Genomic DNA, 15,233 nt, shown 5'->3' with positions numbered 1-15,233 from the left:
GGCAGAGCCAGGCTTCTCTGCCCAGGGACCCTTGCACTGTGTCTGTTTGCAGCAGCGGGGTGGCGGGCCCTGCCTGGGGTTCCAGGACTGGGCCTTCAGGTGTTTGTCTGGCCCGGGGCTCCTCAGCAGGACGAGAGCCTGTGTCCTGTTGGCAGAAGAGAATGGACAAGAGAGCTTAGTGTTTTAGAGGTGATGACCCAGGCAGGAGCTGATTGGTAAGTAGAAGACTCCGCCCACTCTGTGAGCGCCCCTGAACGAGCCCTGGGGAGCCAGGCAGCAGTTCACGGCCTGAGAGGCCGGGAGAGCCCAGTTTCTAGAGCCCGGGCTCTCGGTGGTCGGTGCTGGCCGCCCTGAGGCGGCATGGCCTCCCCCTGCTGCCACCACGGCCCGAAGGCCACGGCAGCCTGCGTGAGCTCATGCCGTGCTCAGGTCCACGCTGGCGGCTCACGTCCCTCGGATGTCACCGGGCGGCCCTTGAAGTCAGGGACTTGGCCACAACCCCTGAAAGGGTGACCCGCCCAGTGTCCTCCCACACAGCACATTGTCGAATGAATGAAAGCAGTGATGTGGCTCAGTCTTTCAAAAATTGAATCTGTCCTCAAAAATGAGCTCTGCCAAGTGTGCTTTCTCACTCAGGCTTCTGTAAGTTACTATCAGCCAAGGATAGTCGTGGGCAGGGTGTTACCGTGGTCAGGTGGGTTCCTCGAGCAGCAGGTGACTCGCCTCCTGCCCTTGATCCTATGCGGTGTCAGTGCCGCGCGTCGCCGACGAAGGAATCAGGGCGCAGGCCAGCTGTGTAGTTTACACGGGCTCACCGGCTCCGCCGGACGGGTCAGGAATTCCTGTCCTTGTTTTCCAAGCTGGCTCCTTAATTAATGTTGACATGTGAGATGCAAATTAAAAAAAAAAAAAAACGATCATGCGTTTTGATGAGATACCAGCTATTGATGAGCTGATTTCCCAGACTTATCGCGGGTAGATCAGAAACAGGACAGGGACCAACTAAGGGCTGGGATCCAGAAAATGATGAGCGAGTGTGCGGAGAAGCATCCGAATGTGAGATGCAGCATTGGTGGTCCTCAGGAGGGGCCGGACAGGGCGCAGAGGCCCACGGAGGCCGTGCAGCGTCCTGCTGTGGCTGGGGAATCGTGGTTGCTGTGTGGAGGGCTCAGGGTGCTGGCCTGTTCTCCCGACATGATGTCTGTTGGCACCAGGGACCTGCTCTGCCCTGTGTGTGAGTAACTGGCTGCTCCGCCCTCTTCCAGTGATGAGTGAACGGGAAGGCGGGAGCCACGCCGTGTGGTAGAGACGCTCCCTGGCTTGGCAGGCTGGCAGGCTGGCGCTGCAGGACTTTAGAGTCCTCTGTCCATCCACAGCGCAGCACCTATTCGCTCGCTCAGGAGGTGGCCCTTCGGCGCTGGAGGAGCTGTCATTCGTGGAGTCCCCGCCTCCGATGGTGCCAGCACTGAGGCGGTTTCCCGGGGCCGTGTCTCCAGGGAAGCTGCCTGCAGGAGAAGGAAGCCTGGGCCACAAAACTGTGACGCCTGGCGGAAGTGACCGAGTCGGGGAGAAGTTGGCCGGGCTCTGGGACCCTGCTGCGCCCGCCTCCCTGCCTGGGCTCAGGGCAGCCAGCCTTCCCTGGCGTTGTGCGGGGGAAGGGCAGGGGCTGCACTGCCCCGTGGTCCTCAGAGCTTCTGACCTCGAAGTTTGAAAGCGTCGCTCTGCCCAGTGGGCACAGTGGCTGAAGCAGGCAAGTGGCCTGGCCTGACATTTGGTGGGGCGAGGCATGTGTGCCCCCACGGTGATGCCCTGTGTGGGGCCTGGCCGCGTGGCCACGCCCCACACAGGCTCTGGCGCCGCCTCCGGAGTCCGCCCTGGGTCCGAGAACCCCCTCCGCCCCCGCCCTTCCAGGTCAGCGCTCCTGAGCGCCGCTGCCGCCCCGCGGCTCGCTCCAGACTTCCGCGGCGTCCCCCATTTTCAGTCACAGTGCTGCTCTCAGGTCCCCTGCAAAGCTTGACAGATCCTCCGTGAGCAAGGCAAGTATTGGAGCATAAATCTTCCCAGAGCAGCATTTTCTAATTTGGACGCATGGCAAAACAACTCTGGGTGATTTTTATTCTTTATTTTCAGCAGCATTTCTCTGGCAGGTCACCATCCTGGCTGTGGAGCAGTAAATCATGGCCGTGTTTTCAGGGGAGCGGCTCCGTCTCTCGCACGCTGCCTTTGCGTTCCCCGCCCCCAGCTACCAGACTTGCAACCCTCGCAGGCTGCTGAGCAGATGTGATGGCCAGAGCGCGTCTTAACTGGAAGGGCTGACAAGTTAGATCCGCACGAGTCCCGTGGCTGCCCGTGCCCGGACCCCACGAGGCGGCGCCCCAGACGGGACCACCCCACGTCCGTGGCCCCCGGCCCACTGGTGGCGGGTACAGCAGAGAAGGCAGGAGCTTGGGGGGCCTTGGGGTGGCTCAGTCGTGCAGGGAGCGTGGCGGGCTTGCCCCCCTACACCTGGAGAGTCCCAGTGCCGAAGGCTGCGTGCAGGGGCCGTGTGGGAGCCACGGGCAGAGGCGCCCGCCCACCCTGTGGACGTGTTCCTCCTCATTCTGGACTCGGGTCACCTGTGGTTCTGGCAGTGACACCTCAAGTGTGAAGACTGCCATCCTCTGCATCCCGAGCCCCCCAGTCCCGGCCGCCTCCTCTGTGAAATGAGACGTCACGCTGGCTCCTCGGGGCCGTGAAGACGGGCGTGACGGGGTCCCTGTGTGGTGGGCGTTCAGGCTGTGGCCGGCCTCCCCCCTCCCTGTGCTCTTCTTCGGGGAGCCTGGCCGAGCCCCACGGAGCTCGTGACGGAGAGTCGGGGTTGGAGTTGTTGACGGGCTCTTGCCCGGACCCCTGGGGCAGCCCCGGAGGCAGAGCCAGGCGCGGGGTGTGAGAGTGCGCCGGGCCGGCCTGTGGAGCCGGGGAGCTAGCAGGCTCTGGTGCCCCAGCCTCCGTTTCTGCACCTGCGAGGGGGCACTGCCGCTGCGAACTGCCTACTAGTCGACACGCGTGTGCATGCATGACGTCACTCGGTCACCTCGTCCTCGTGGTGACCCCCTCCTGCCTCTTCTGAGCCTCTCCTGGGGCTGTCTCAGTGTCCGTGGGGCCTCCAGCTGCTGTGACTGGCTGAGATGAAGCCCCGGTGTAAGCCCCCTGCTCCACTGCCACACGTGGTGGCTCTCACTGTATCCGACTGGCCTGGGGGGGTGAAGTTGTCTTGGAATATTTACCTTGTCATGGTGCCTTTCTGTCCTTTAATGGCTTGGAGGGGAAAAGGAGGGTGTAAACAGCACTCATCTGTTTCCTTGAGGGCCTGCGGGGGAGTGCAGGGGGCGGGGCGGTTCGTGAACGCGCAACAGAAACTCATGTCCGCAACAGAAACTCACGTTGAGAGCTTTGATCTAGTCATTAAGGCCCTTGCCTTCTGTGTGATCCGAGCCCGGCAGCCGCCCAGCCTGCTGTGGGGGAGGCCTGCCTGGGGAAGAGCTGCGTCGGGCGCAGGGAGCTGTCCTAGCTGTTGTTGACAGGACACGTCAGCCACAGGCCCCTGCGGCCCCTGCCCGGGCCCCACAGCAGTTCCCCGGCAGGAGGCAGAAGGGAGGTGCGCGTGTGTGCAAACAGGGCGCGAGGCCCCGTGGGGTGTGGTCCTCTGCGAGCGCCGTCCCCTCGCCCGTCGTGCCCGCGACATCCAGGGGACCCACGGATGAACGATGTGATGTGCTTGTCACACACTCACTCTCTGCCATCTGTGACGCTAAGTGTTTTCTTAAATCACCTGTGCAAAATAAAGGTTTAGAGAAGTGGCAGGATCCACGCACAGCATCCGTCAGGGTGCTCCCTGCCTTGCAGGTGAGCGGGCCGTGTCTCGGACCCTCGTGGAGACTGGAGTTTGCGAAGCAGAGAGGGCTGGGCTGGAAAGGCGGTGAGAGGGGGTCCCAGCGTGTCCCTCGCCCCTGTGCCCCAGCTCTTGGGCGCCTGTCCTGACCCCGTGCAGCTTCGTCAGGGCTGCAGTTCCAGCCAGGCTCCCCGGACCCCGTCTCTCCCACACCCCAGGCCAGCCCAGAGTGGCAGGACGCTGCAGACGCTCGGCCTCAGAAGCAGTGCAGCACCAGGCCGGGGGCCGCGGAGACCTGCCGGTCAGGAGTGGGGAGCGGATAGAGCGACAGGGCAATGGCTAGGGGACAAACAGCCAGGAGGCGCAGCCGCAGGAGGTGGCAGGAGGGTGGGGCGGCTCCTCCGGACTCCTTGTGTTTGTGTTTTGCAAAGCGGAGGCCAGCACTGTTTGAGGATGGCTGTTTTATAAAGGCATTTAAAGGCTCCTTTCGTAACTAAAACCTGTTGGGTTTTGTGGGGCTGTGGTGACCCCGAGTTCTACGTACCTGCTTTCGCTGACCGCCCACTCTGCCCTACCCTGGGCTGGGCACAGCTCCGGAGACACGGTTGTCCAAGGTGTTCAGCCCCCGCCCTGCCCGGCCGCGTGGTGGGGAAGGCTGCGGACGAGCGCACCGGGCCTTGACAGCGCTGCTCGCCAGTCAGGCTTTTCAGAGAATCGCTTTAACTTTAAACAGAGAGCCAATGATAACTCTCAGTTTCGTGGCGCGCCTGCTCGTCACCTGTTTGGAGGGAACAGTGGGGCAGCATCAGCACGTTCAGCGCCGCCCGCCCCCCCGCAGCGGCTGTGTCCGGCCGGGCTCCGGTGCTCGCGCTTCTGAGACGCCGCCTTACGGCGGGTCTTCGTGTGGACACGTGCTTTCCTTTCCCGTGGCGAGCGCCCAGCAGCGGGATTGCTGGCACATGTGCACGTCCGTCCGGGAAACCGCCAGGCCCTCTTCCAGCGGCCGTCCCATCTCCCGTTCCCGCCAGCACCACGAGGATGTTCCACTTGCTCCATGTCGTTGCCAGTACTTGGACGGTCAGATGCTGTCGCTGTGGGTGTCCTGCTGGGTGCGTTTCTCGTGGGGATTTGGGCTGGGGTTTCCTGGGCAGTCGCCGCTGTGGACCGTCTTCCCCCTGCCTCTGCCGCCCAGGCGCCTGCCGTTGCCTGCGAGGGTGCTGGGTCGCGACGCTCTCACTGAGTCTCCGCGCGCTCTGGGTGGTCCGGGCGCCCGGCCTCTGTCTGGCCTGTGTGTCGGGAGGGCTGTACGGTTCACCGCTGCAGACCAGCGGTGGTCGGGTTTGATGGCGTCCAGCTGATCAGTGTCTTCCTCTCTTCTCGCCTCGGTTCGCGTTCACGCAGGGGCCTCTGTTGCCGCCGTTCTGCCAGGGGCTGCCTCTGGGGACGGCTTCTTTTTTGAATTTTACTGTATTTTTAAGTTATAAAATTTCCTCTTGCCTTTTAAAATATTTTTTGTTGTATATTCTTTTTTATTTTGTTTCACTTTTTTTTTTTTTTTTAACTGTAGGGAGCCTGGTTGCAGTGGCCGCCTTGAAGCCTTCGCCTGGTAGTCCCAGCCTTGGGACCACCTCGGGGTGGGTGTTGCTGGTTTCTGAGACTTGGTCACAGTTTCCTTTTTTTTTTTTTTTTTTTAATATGGCAGATGTTTACATTGTATTTAGACATTGGGAATGTTACTTTTTGTGGACTCTGACTCTGGGTGTTATTCTTTACAAGCTTCTGGAGAACTCTGAGGGTTGGTTTTGGCAGGCAGCCTGTCCGCTTAGGCTCTGGTTGTAAATTCTACCCCCGTCCTCGGGTGGACGTCAAGGCCTTGGTTCTCTGGCTCCAGTTCCCCTGCCCCTGGTTTTGTTCTGTCCAGGGGTGACCTAGTAAGTTGTTCACTGGCAGCCCTGGATGCAAGCATCTGCTGGCGCCCGTGGTGCGGGCGTGTCCCCTGCAGCCAGCCGCGGCCACCAGCGTGGCATCACCGAGTGCGGTGTTGAGGAGAGACGCCCGCAGGTGGCGCCTGTGAGCGGGTGTGCGCCCTGGGTCTGCCCCGCCCATGCCGCTTGGGCCAGGCTGCGCGACTGGTGTGTGGGGTCCGAACCTCGGGCCAGCTGCACGTCTGCGCTGCACTGGTTGCTGAGGGCAGGGTGTGCTGGTGAGCCCCACAGGTGGGGCCAGGCAGCGGGGGGTGGGTTGGGGGGTGGCTGGCTGCTGCGGCTGTGGGCACGCGCCCGGGGCTCTGCCTGGGCCTGTGGCGTCTTCAGCCTCTCGACCACACTCCGAGGTTGTCCTTGTTTTCACAGCAAGAAGATGCTCCAGGAGGCCGGCCCTGGAAGCAGTTTGACACCCTGCTGACACAGGCATGGAAGCGCGTTGAGCTGTCCCCGTCTCTGTAGCCCCGAGCCTGCCGTCTATCGCCCGCCCCAGGCTGCGGGCTGGGGTGGGCCGAGAAGGCTCAGGGCCCCTTCTCCGAGCTTGGCATGCGCCTTCTGACTTTTTGCGAGGGGAATCTGAGCATTTCCTATTCTTGTTTGCTTTTCCCATTTAATTTAGGGAATACGAAGTTTAATTCAGAATTGATGAAATGTGTAATTAGATGTAATAGCACTTTTTTACTAATGGTAACTGATGTAGTATGATTGAGGCATTTTGTTCACAAAATGGGGCATTTCGCCACCTTGAAACTGGCTGGCTCTGCACTGAGTCACTCCCTCTGGGAGGGCAATGCTTCGGCCACATGAACGGCTCCCGGGGGCCTCTTAGTTCCCCCAGTGTTTCCTGCAGCTTCCACCACGTGCCGGACAGCACACCAGGTGCTAAGGAGGTGATGACAGGCAGCGACAGGCCTGGTCGCCAGTGGCTCTCCGTCCACGGGGGGTCTGCCCGCAGGGCTGCTATTTGGGTGCCTGCTTTACCAGGGGAGTGAGGAGCCAGGAGGAGGGTGGTGGTTAGGAGGGGAGCGCAGCTGGGCCAGGAGGGGTAAGTCGTGGGACGAGGGCAGCGGAGCTCCGTGTGTTTGTGTCCCGGGTGGACAGGGTGGCGAGCTTGCTGTAACCTCTCAGTGACGCGGGCGGCCGGAGGCGGCAGGACACCCTGGCGGAGTCCGGTCGCAGAGGCATGGTCAGGTGGGGGGCACTCACACAGGGCGCGGAGAAGCCCTCCCTGGCCCACTTCCCCGGCGTTCAGTCCCCGAGGGGCAGGTGTGTTGCTGCCCGCGGAGGACAGTATGGCAGAGGGCGGTTCGGTCTCCACGCTCATCGGGCCGCCGCCACACCCACCCCCCTCACCCCCGCCCGCCCTGCCCCGCCCAGCCCCAGCGCTTCAGCACTGTGGCCAGCGCGGTCCTCCCCAGACTCTAAGGGGGCTGGCCCTGCTGGGACCTCCTGCTGCCCGTGTCCTCCTGTCCTCGTTCCTGCCTCGTCCTCGGCCTCCTGCTCACAGCCGCCGGCTGGCGTGCAGCTCCCGGTGCACAGGGGGCGGGTGGGCCAGGCCTGTGGTAGGCTCCCGCCTCGCTCAGGCCGAGCTCAGGCCGCCCCTCCTTCCAGTGCCCACCCTCCTTGCCCGGCGTCCCGCCGACCCCTCCGGGCAGGGTCTTGGCCAGGAGCACCCCAGGAGCCCCGGGTCACGTTTGTCTGTGAAACCAGCAACCCCCGTGCCGCACGCGGGGGCTTCAGGGAGGAAGTGTGCACAGCCTCCCATGGTGCTCGGCAGAAGGGCCCGCCCCTCTTGTGGTGGCCCCTGCTGGGCGCTGGGGGCGCGGAGCTTAGACGGGGCCGGGCCCAGAGAGAGGCCGCGCAGCGTCGGGGTTTCACCGAGGCTCTTTGACTCCTCCCCGGGGCTTGGGCCTCTTTGAAAGAATTTTGGCCTTCCGGAAATGCATTCTAATTTTTATTTTCTAAAGGAATCTCCTTTAATGCTCGAGCTGTGTGCTATAAAGAGATCCTGTATTTTTGTTGACGATGCTGCTTGTTGAAGGTTCTGTGGATGTTGATTTGCACACAGATGATGATCGGGCAATTTCCGATTATAGATCCCTTTGAGAAGCCAAACCTCTGGGACTTTTGTCTTCCGCTGGCGACTTTGGTTTGGATTGGGGCCACTGCACCAGCCTTCCCGCTCTGCATCCGTCCGCCTGGCCCCCTCCTCGTCCTCAAGTGCAGGGCTGATGCCGCGGCCTTGCGCTGACCCTCCTCGGGCGCTTGCCCCCAGAGAGCTCTAGGAGCGCCCGCGGGGAACTGCTGAGCCCGCGCCCACCTTCCTCATTCGCTGTCACCCCGCCCAGCTCTGTTCTCCATGCACACAGTGCCCTTAGGAACCAAGCAGTTCAGTGTGATGGACTCCTGGGCACAAAGGGAAGAGGCGGGCAGGGCAAAGGCTGGGGCTGGGCCTGCTGAGAGTGACGCTGTTATCCTGGCTGCTCCTGTGGGGGGTGGGCAGGAGGCCTGACCTGGGGTTTGGGGATGCGTAGGGACAGGGTTGGTAAGTCTACGTGTCCTGCAGCTGCCCGGACCCTGCAGGGCAGAGGGAAGAAGGCCTCACAGGCCATGCAGGGGTGATGGGTGTGGAGCAGGGACAGGAGGAGGCAGGCTGGAGGCGGCATGTGTCTGGATGGGGAGACCTTGTTTTTGAGGTCCCCGTGAGAAGGTGTTGCTGTAATAGCAACAGCAATAAAAGATCAGGACTTTCTAAAAGGTTTTATTTTTGAGGATACGCTGTCCTAACAAATCCATGAGTCACTTCTTCTTAGGTGGGTAACGTGCTTACTTCATGGATGACAAGCCCAAGGGTCATAGTGCTCAGGACGCACTCCCTGGTCACAGCCTGAGAGCTGCAGGTAGGACTTGGTCTTCTGTCCAGAGAGCAGTCCGGCAGGGGTGACGCAGGCACCTGCTGTGTCCTTCTCCTTACCGCTGCCCTGCTGACGGTCACAGAGCCAGGCAGCTGGGCCCAGGCCTGCTGTGACCCTTTCTGGGCACTGCTGTGACCTGAGGGGGCTTCGAGCCACTGGACACAGGGCCACATCTGCCTCCAGAGTGTGCCCCTGCTCCTCTGGCCGGGTGGCATTTCCTCCTTTGTAAGATGTGGACGTCAGCAGGGATACCATTTATGGCGCAGGTGGCTGAGAGGAGGGAGCGAGACCGGAGACCGAGAGAGCCTGGCTCGCGAGGGAGGGTCCGGTGAGGGGCCGTGCCCCAGGTCCAGCTGCAGTTGGGGGCGCATTTCCACCCACAGGCATTTTCCCAGGGTGGGCCCTGGCGGTCCTGCTGCCCTTCCATGTAAGCCCTGTGTTTTCGCCTCCCTTGGAGCCTGGTGGTGCGCCGGGCCGGCACGCCGCCTGCCCGCCGATCCATCTGCGGCGGTTCCACGGAGCTATTTCAGGGCGCCTTAGCTCTGCTGCACTTCGGCTCCTGATTAGCGTGATGTGGGAGACTGTGGTGGTCCTTCTCAAATGCAGATGTCAAAAGAACTTCCATCCAGTTCCCTCGCGTTCTTTCTTTAGCAACAAACTGGGAAGAGCTGCCAGAGATGTTCCAATTAGTTTCCCTCTGTCTCTTCCTCTCTTGGGGTCTGCAGCCACACCGACCGGAGCTCCCTTGCTCTGTCCCCCGCCCCTCCCAGGCCCTGTGGAGGGACATTGCATCCACGGGGACCTGACCCTTGGTGGTCACGTCATTGCCTGTCCCTCAGTGTCCTCGTGTGCTTTGTGGAGATAGTAAAACAGACTTCAGGGGCTACCTTTGTGTTAGTTGCAGGTACTCAGGACATGCTGTTCCCTCTAGTTCATCTCCTTAAAAAAAAATTTTTTTTTAATTTATTGATTTTAGAGAGAGGGGGAAAGAGGGAGAGGGAGGGCGGGAGAGAGAGATGTACAACGTTGCATCATTGGTTGATTGTTGTACGCACCCTGACCGGGATCCAACCTGCAACCTTGGTGCCATGGGACGCTGTTCTAACCAGCTGAGCTCCCCGGCCAGGGCCTAGTTGATTTCCTTTCCCTCTGCCTTCTTTTTCCTCCTTTTCTGTGCTACCTTCTTGATCTCTTCTGAAAGCTGGCTTCGATAGTCCTTCCAGCCTAGGCCCAGCTGCCCGGCTCTGTGACCATCGGCTGGGCAGTGGTGAGGAGGAAGGCGTGGGCACGCATAGTGAGCCCCGCATCTCCCCAGCTTTGTCCCTTCCCAGTGTCCTCTGTCAGGTCTGAGCAGTGTCCAGGGTCCGTGGTCGCTGTCCCGTTCCACCACATTCAGCTCTCGGCAGTGCTGTGCCTGTCCCAGGATGGTCCCCCACCCCCTGCCCGTCCTACCTATCTCAGCGTGGCCAGCATGGCTTTCCAGTGGTCTCCGAGGTGGCTTGGGCAACACTACCTGTCCCTCGTCTGCACTTGCACAGCATTCTGAGCATCCTTGTGTTGTGGCACCTGCCGCAAACCCACCAGCCCATCAGTACGAGCTCTGTCTTGCCCAGGGCTCTCAGCTTGGAGCCCTGTGCTGAACAAGGGTCTGCAGGTGGCTTATCCCAGGTTCCTGCCCCTCAGCCTGGCCCTGGGCAGCCTCCCCGCTGAACCATCACGTGACTGACAGCACATCCTGCCCTCACACCTGGGCGGGCGGGGTGGCAGGGCGGGCAGGAGCTTGCAGAGCCTCCAGAAGCTCTTCTGCGAGTCTTGTGCACGATGCAGACTTCATCAGTGTCGTGGGGGCTGCCTCCAGGCTGGGGACCCCGCTGTGGGGCCACTGTTTAGATCCAGTCCCAGCAGGGTGGCCAGCGTCTTCTGGTGAGGATGGTGGCCGTGGAGCAGGCTCTGTGACTGTGACATTGTGCTGTTGGCCTCCTCAGACCCTGCGGGTCACCCTAGAAGAAGTCAGAAGGAGCCGGAGGGAGCCTGAGAATTGGGTCAGATTTTCGCTGAAGGAAACCTGGAAGCCCTGTCGTGTCAGCTGCCCCCAGTCTGAGTCCTTCACCCAGGCGGGTGCTGCAGTGGCATTTTCTGTGCTGAGCGCGACCTTCTGGGGGCACAGAAGCAGGGGGCACTCAGCCTCATTCAGGTACAAGCGCTGAGAAACTTGCGAACAGCTCCTTCTCTGTTGCAGTTCCAGCTGCCGCAGGCTTCAGGCCCTCAGGCCTGGACAGGAAGTCTACATCTCCCTTTTGCCACCTCTGTGGCCCTGGGCAGGTGACGTCACCTCCTGCAGCGTGTGGGCATGGTTCTTCCTTTGGCTGCTGTGCGGGTGGAGGTGATGGCTGCCCCGCGTGTTGGGCGGCGCAGCCTGCGGTGGGCACCGCCGCTCTGGGGTGTGGTTGGCGGGATGGCTGCTGGTGCCATGACGGGGTTGTGCAGGGTTCAGCTTTTTAGAGCGCGGTCTATTTTTTTTCCTTCAATTAAAAATAATAATAAGGTGTTTTGTTTTTTTTAAAATCATAATTGATCTATGAGGCTTAGGGAGAAAATTCTCTGGGGGCAGGATCCAGATGTCACGTTCACGCTGTTTCCTGGCCGTGGAAAGCCCCGCCTCGTTCAGGATGGTGGCTTGGGAGCGGGCTGCATCCGTTCCACTGGGGGTGCTCTCTGTTGCGAAGCAGAGAACAGGCTGGTGTTCTGCCTGGTCACACGGACTCCCGGATGGTGCACCACACACATTCCGAACACCCGTCTCCTAGCTATCAATTACCTCCCAATGAAAGTTCAATTTAATTATACGCGGACAGTCCTTCCAAATCCAATGCCTTGACTTGTGTTTAAATGCCATCATCACGGCTTCCCTGGTGAGGTTATCAGCTGCTCAAAGACTGAATCATGCAATATGGTATTTTAAAAACCAGTGCTTTTTTTAATAGACTCTTTAAAAATCACAGCACCTTTTTTAGTGCCAGCTCTTGACTATTATTGTCACATTTGGCCATAAAATTAAACACGAAAATTGGCATTCAGTAGTGGCATTAATTTTTATTTAACTCTGACTCATCAAAGATGAACAGGATCGCTAGTGGCAGGGGCTGTCTGGGGAGGGGCTGGGAACGTTGGGGAAGCCGGTCAGCAGGGCCCGTGACGCCCACAGCTCGTTCTGAACACGCTCAGGTGAGCTCACCTGCGCAGCTCCCGGTCTTTCCATCTGTAATGACGAAGAGATAGTCACGGCAGCAGCTGCTATTTGGAGAGTGCTCTTCGTGGACTGGGCACTGTGCCGGCCCCGTGTATCTGCAGTCTTCTTTAATCTGCATGGAATCTTACAAAATGGGGTTTATCAGCCACAAACCCAGGCAAAGAAGCTGGACGGCAGTGCTTTGCCCTGTGAGGCCTCCCCAGCGTGAGGCGGTGTGTGTCTGTCCTGGAGGGCACATGCCAGGAGGGGCCATGTGGCGCCTCCTGGGAGAGCAGGTGTCGGCGGCGTGTTTTATAAGATCGAGCAAGTCCTGTCCTGGGAGGCGGGTGGGGAGCCCAGGACTCTCCTCCACCTGCGATTCAGGTCTGGACCTTCAGCTCAGCTGGAGGGATCCTCCCAATGTGCCAAGCACGTAGGCACACTTTATCACGCTTCTTACAGAGTGGCCTGTGACCTGTTTTGCAAAGAGGGCAGACCGTAGGGAAGTCGTGGCATGGGTGGGAGGTTCGCAGGTGGCTGAGTTAGCCCCCCGGGCCCTGCTTCTCTGGGGCCGGCAGTGGCCCTGCCGCCCGCTGCCCATCCCCTGTGCAGCTGGCCGCGCCCTGGCCTTCCTCACACGTCTTTCTGTTTGTGAGCACTGGACCAGGTCCGGAGACCAGTCCTCGCCCTGGGCAGCCACTGAGAGCAGACCACACAGCATGTGCTCGGCACCGCGCCCTCCCTTGATTGACACATGAGCAGAAACGTTTGAGAGCAGCGTGTGCTGGTGATGGCCTTTCACAGCTGCACCATCTCCGTGTGGCGCGGCCCCCTGGGCAGAGGCGTGCTGCCCGTGCCCCTGAGCCCCCGGGAAGGACGCCACCATCTCTGGCGCTGCTGCCCACAGAGGGCAGGTGCCAGCCCCCGGGCCGTGCCCACACTTGCCCTTTTTCCTTTTCCTGTTATTGCCAAAATGAACATTTGCCGATTTTGCTGTGATTTCCCAGAGGATCAGCCACGTTCTTCAATGGCTCTTTGGATGCTTTCTGGTGAGGAACTGCGCAGATATCCTCAGGCTGTTACCCCGTAAGGGGCTCGCGAGAACCAGCATGAGGCCAGGCGAGAGAGTGCGCTGCGAAGTCGCTGTCGCCAGGCACGCGGCTGTGTCCCCGTGGAGGCCACGCGGGGCAGGTGTGGAGTGCTGTGGCTCCGATGCAGGCTTCAGATTTGGTGGCTCCACTGTTCTTAAGAGAAACTGCTAATGGAGAAAACATGATGGAGTCGCCCAGGGCATGAGGCTGACCTCTCGCTGGGCTGCAGGAGACAGGGTCAGCCCGACGGCGGCCCTGCCTGTTTTCAGTGGTGCTTCCACAATGGGATGCACCTCAGGGGCCGGACAAAGGGGACTGAGTGCATTATCATACAGCTGTTTCATAGGACGTTTGCAGACTAACCTTTAATGGCGTGAAAGCGTTCATAGTATAAGAATAAAACCAGCCTTTAAATTATGAGTATGTATACATATAGTAATTACACAATGACATATATACACATATACCATTACTTAAACTACATTAAAGTACAACTGAAGAAAAGGCTATCAAACTATTAAAATCAGAGTGCAGGTTTCTGAGTGCCTTGTTTACTTTATGCTTTTCTCTCTTTCCCAGTTTTTTTCAGTATCTGCTTTTGTAATCGGAACAGAGCAGTCCGTGATTTTAGAGTGTGGTTCTTGCTACGAGACACTCTGTCTTCCGGACCCACGCCGGTGCCTGGGGTGCCGAGCCGCGAGCACCGTGTGCTGCCCGGTGCCGTGGGCTTAGCCGCCCTCCACCACTTCTTCCCGCGCGGTCGCATCTTTGAGCCCTCTCCTCTGGGCTCAGCCTTGTGTTAATACGCCCTGGACACCAGCCCCTCCTGGCCGTGAAAGGGAGCGGCCCCGAAGGCCGGCGCAAGCCTGCCGGGTCTGGCCGGGCAGCCCAGTGCCGTCTGTGCAGCCACGCTGGCCCCCGCCTTCCCCGCTCCCTGCCACTCCCGGGCCCCACCCCGTTGGAGCCTGTGCTGCGGGGGCAGGCCCGGGAACTCCCTCCCGCCCCTCCCCGCCCGCCTGCCCCGCCTGTGTGGCGCCCCTGCTTTGAGTGCTGCTGTGTGCTCAGAGGGGAGGCTTCAAACCCATGTGACTGTCGCGGCCAGGAGTGGCAACGGGCCGGCTGCCGTGAATTCGAGCGCCAGGCACGTGTGCTGTGTGTCTCCTACTGACCCAGGGTGGCAGACCCTGGAGGCGCCGCTGGCCGCAGGGGCAGGTCCGGAGGTTGGGCAGCTGCGAGGGCACCGAGCGGGCCCTGGCTCTGCGTTCATTCCCTCGGTGAATTGTTGGTGCGGGGCTGCGGCGTTCAGGCGCTGTGCCCGGCCTGGGAGACCCCAGTGAGCTGGGCCGGGAGGACCTGTGCCTGGGGGTTAAGCCCAGCAGGACCGATGGATAGTTAAGCCCTAAACCAAATATTTACAGCTCATGGCAGATGCTGTGGCAGAGCTGAACCGCATGCTGCCGTGGAGGAGGGGGCAGGAGACCGGGGAGAGCGTCACTGTGTGTAGAGCAGGCGGCCCGGGAAGGAGGCAGGGCTCCGGCTGTGCCAGGTCCGAGGAGAGCACTCCTGGCATGGGGCAGAGAGCACGCGGGCTGCGGTGGGCGGGGGCTGGCGAGCCATGGACACTGCCAGGGCTCAGGGGGCGAGGCTCAGCCAGCAAAGTGGGGTCCTCACAGAGGACGTGGCACTTCGACAGAAGCCGGGACCAATGGACTGATGGGTGCGGGGGGCCAGCGGGCCGTGGTGTGTGTGAGCCAGTCTCTCTGGGCGAGGAGGAGGCGTGAGGGGACAGGCAGGACTCTGATGATGGGGCTGGAGTTCCCAGGGGCTTTGGGGGGCCCCAGGGTCACGTAAGTGCTAATCTCTGAGGTTTTCCATGTTGGGTCCTGTCTGCCCAGTCCTGCGCCAGAATTTAAAGTCCCTCTGGGGCACCCGAGTCCCCTCTGAGGTGGAGTCTGTGACTGAGACTTCAGTCCCACACGACATGCTGAGCCAGCTCTGAGCCGGAGCTGCCTGGGAGTCTGTTGTTTCATTTTCTCGGCATGAATCCGTTATGAATTACGATAATGATTCATTATACTGTCTCATGCTGGCATGTGCCGATTCTCCCACCACCAGCCAAAGAAATTGCCCTCCTGATTAATTCTT

At 60.5% G+C, this 15,233-nt stretch overlaps 1 protein-coding gene across 6 annotated transcripts in view; it reads left to right on the top strand.

The window, feature by feature from the left end:
* TRAPPC9 (trafficking protein particle complex subunit 9) overlaps positions 1–15,233 on the top strand; it is a 258,056-nt gene that overhangs the window by 191,020 nt on the left and 51,803 nt on the right. The gene's annotated exons all lie outside the window — the stretch shown is intronic.

The sequence above is a fragment of the Pteronotus mesoamericanus genome, unplaced genomic scaffold (assembly GCF_021234165.1).
Source record: "Pteronotus mesoamericanus isolate MK-2021 breed Mesoamerican mustached bat unplaced genomic scaffold, CSHL_Meso_final scaffold_174, whole genome shotgun sequence".
Classification (NCBI taxonomy): domain Eukaryota; kingdom Metazoa; phylum Chordata; class Mammalia; order Chiroptera; family Mormoopidae; genus Pteronotus; species Pteronotus mesoamericanus.
This window is presented reverse-complemented; position numbering and strand designations above follow the sequence as displayed.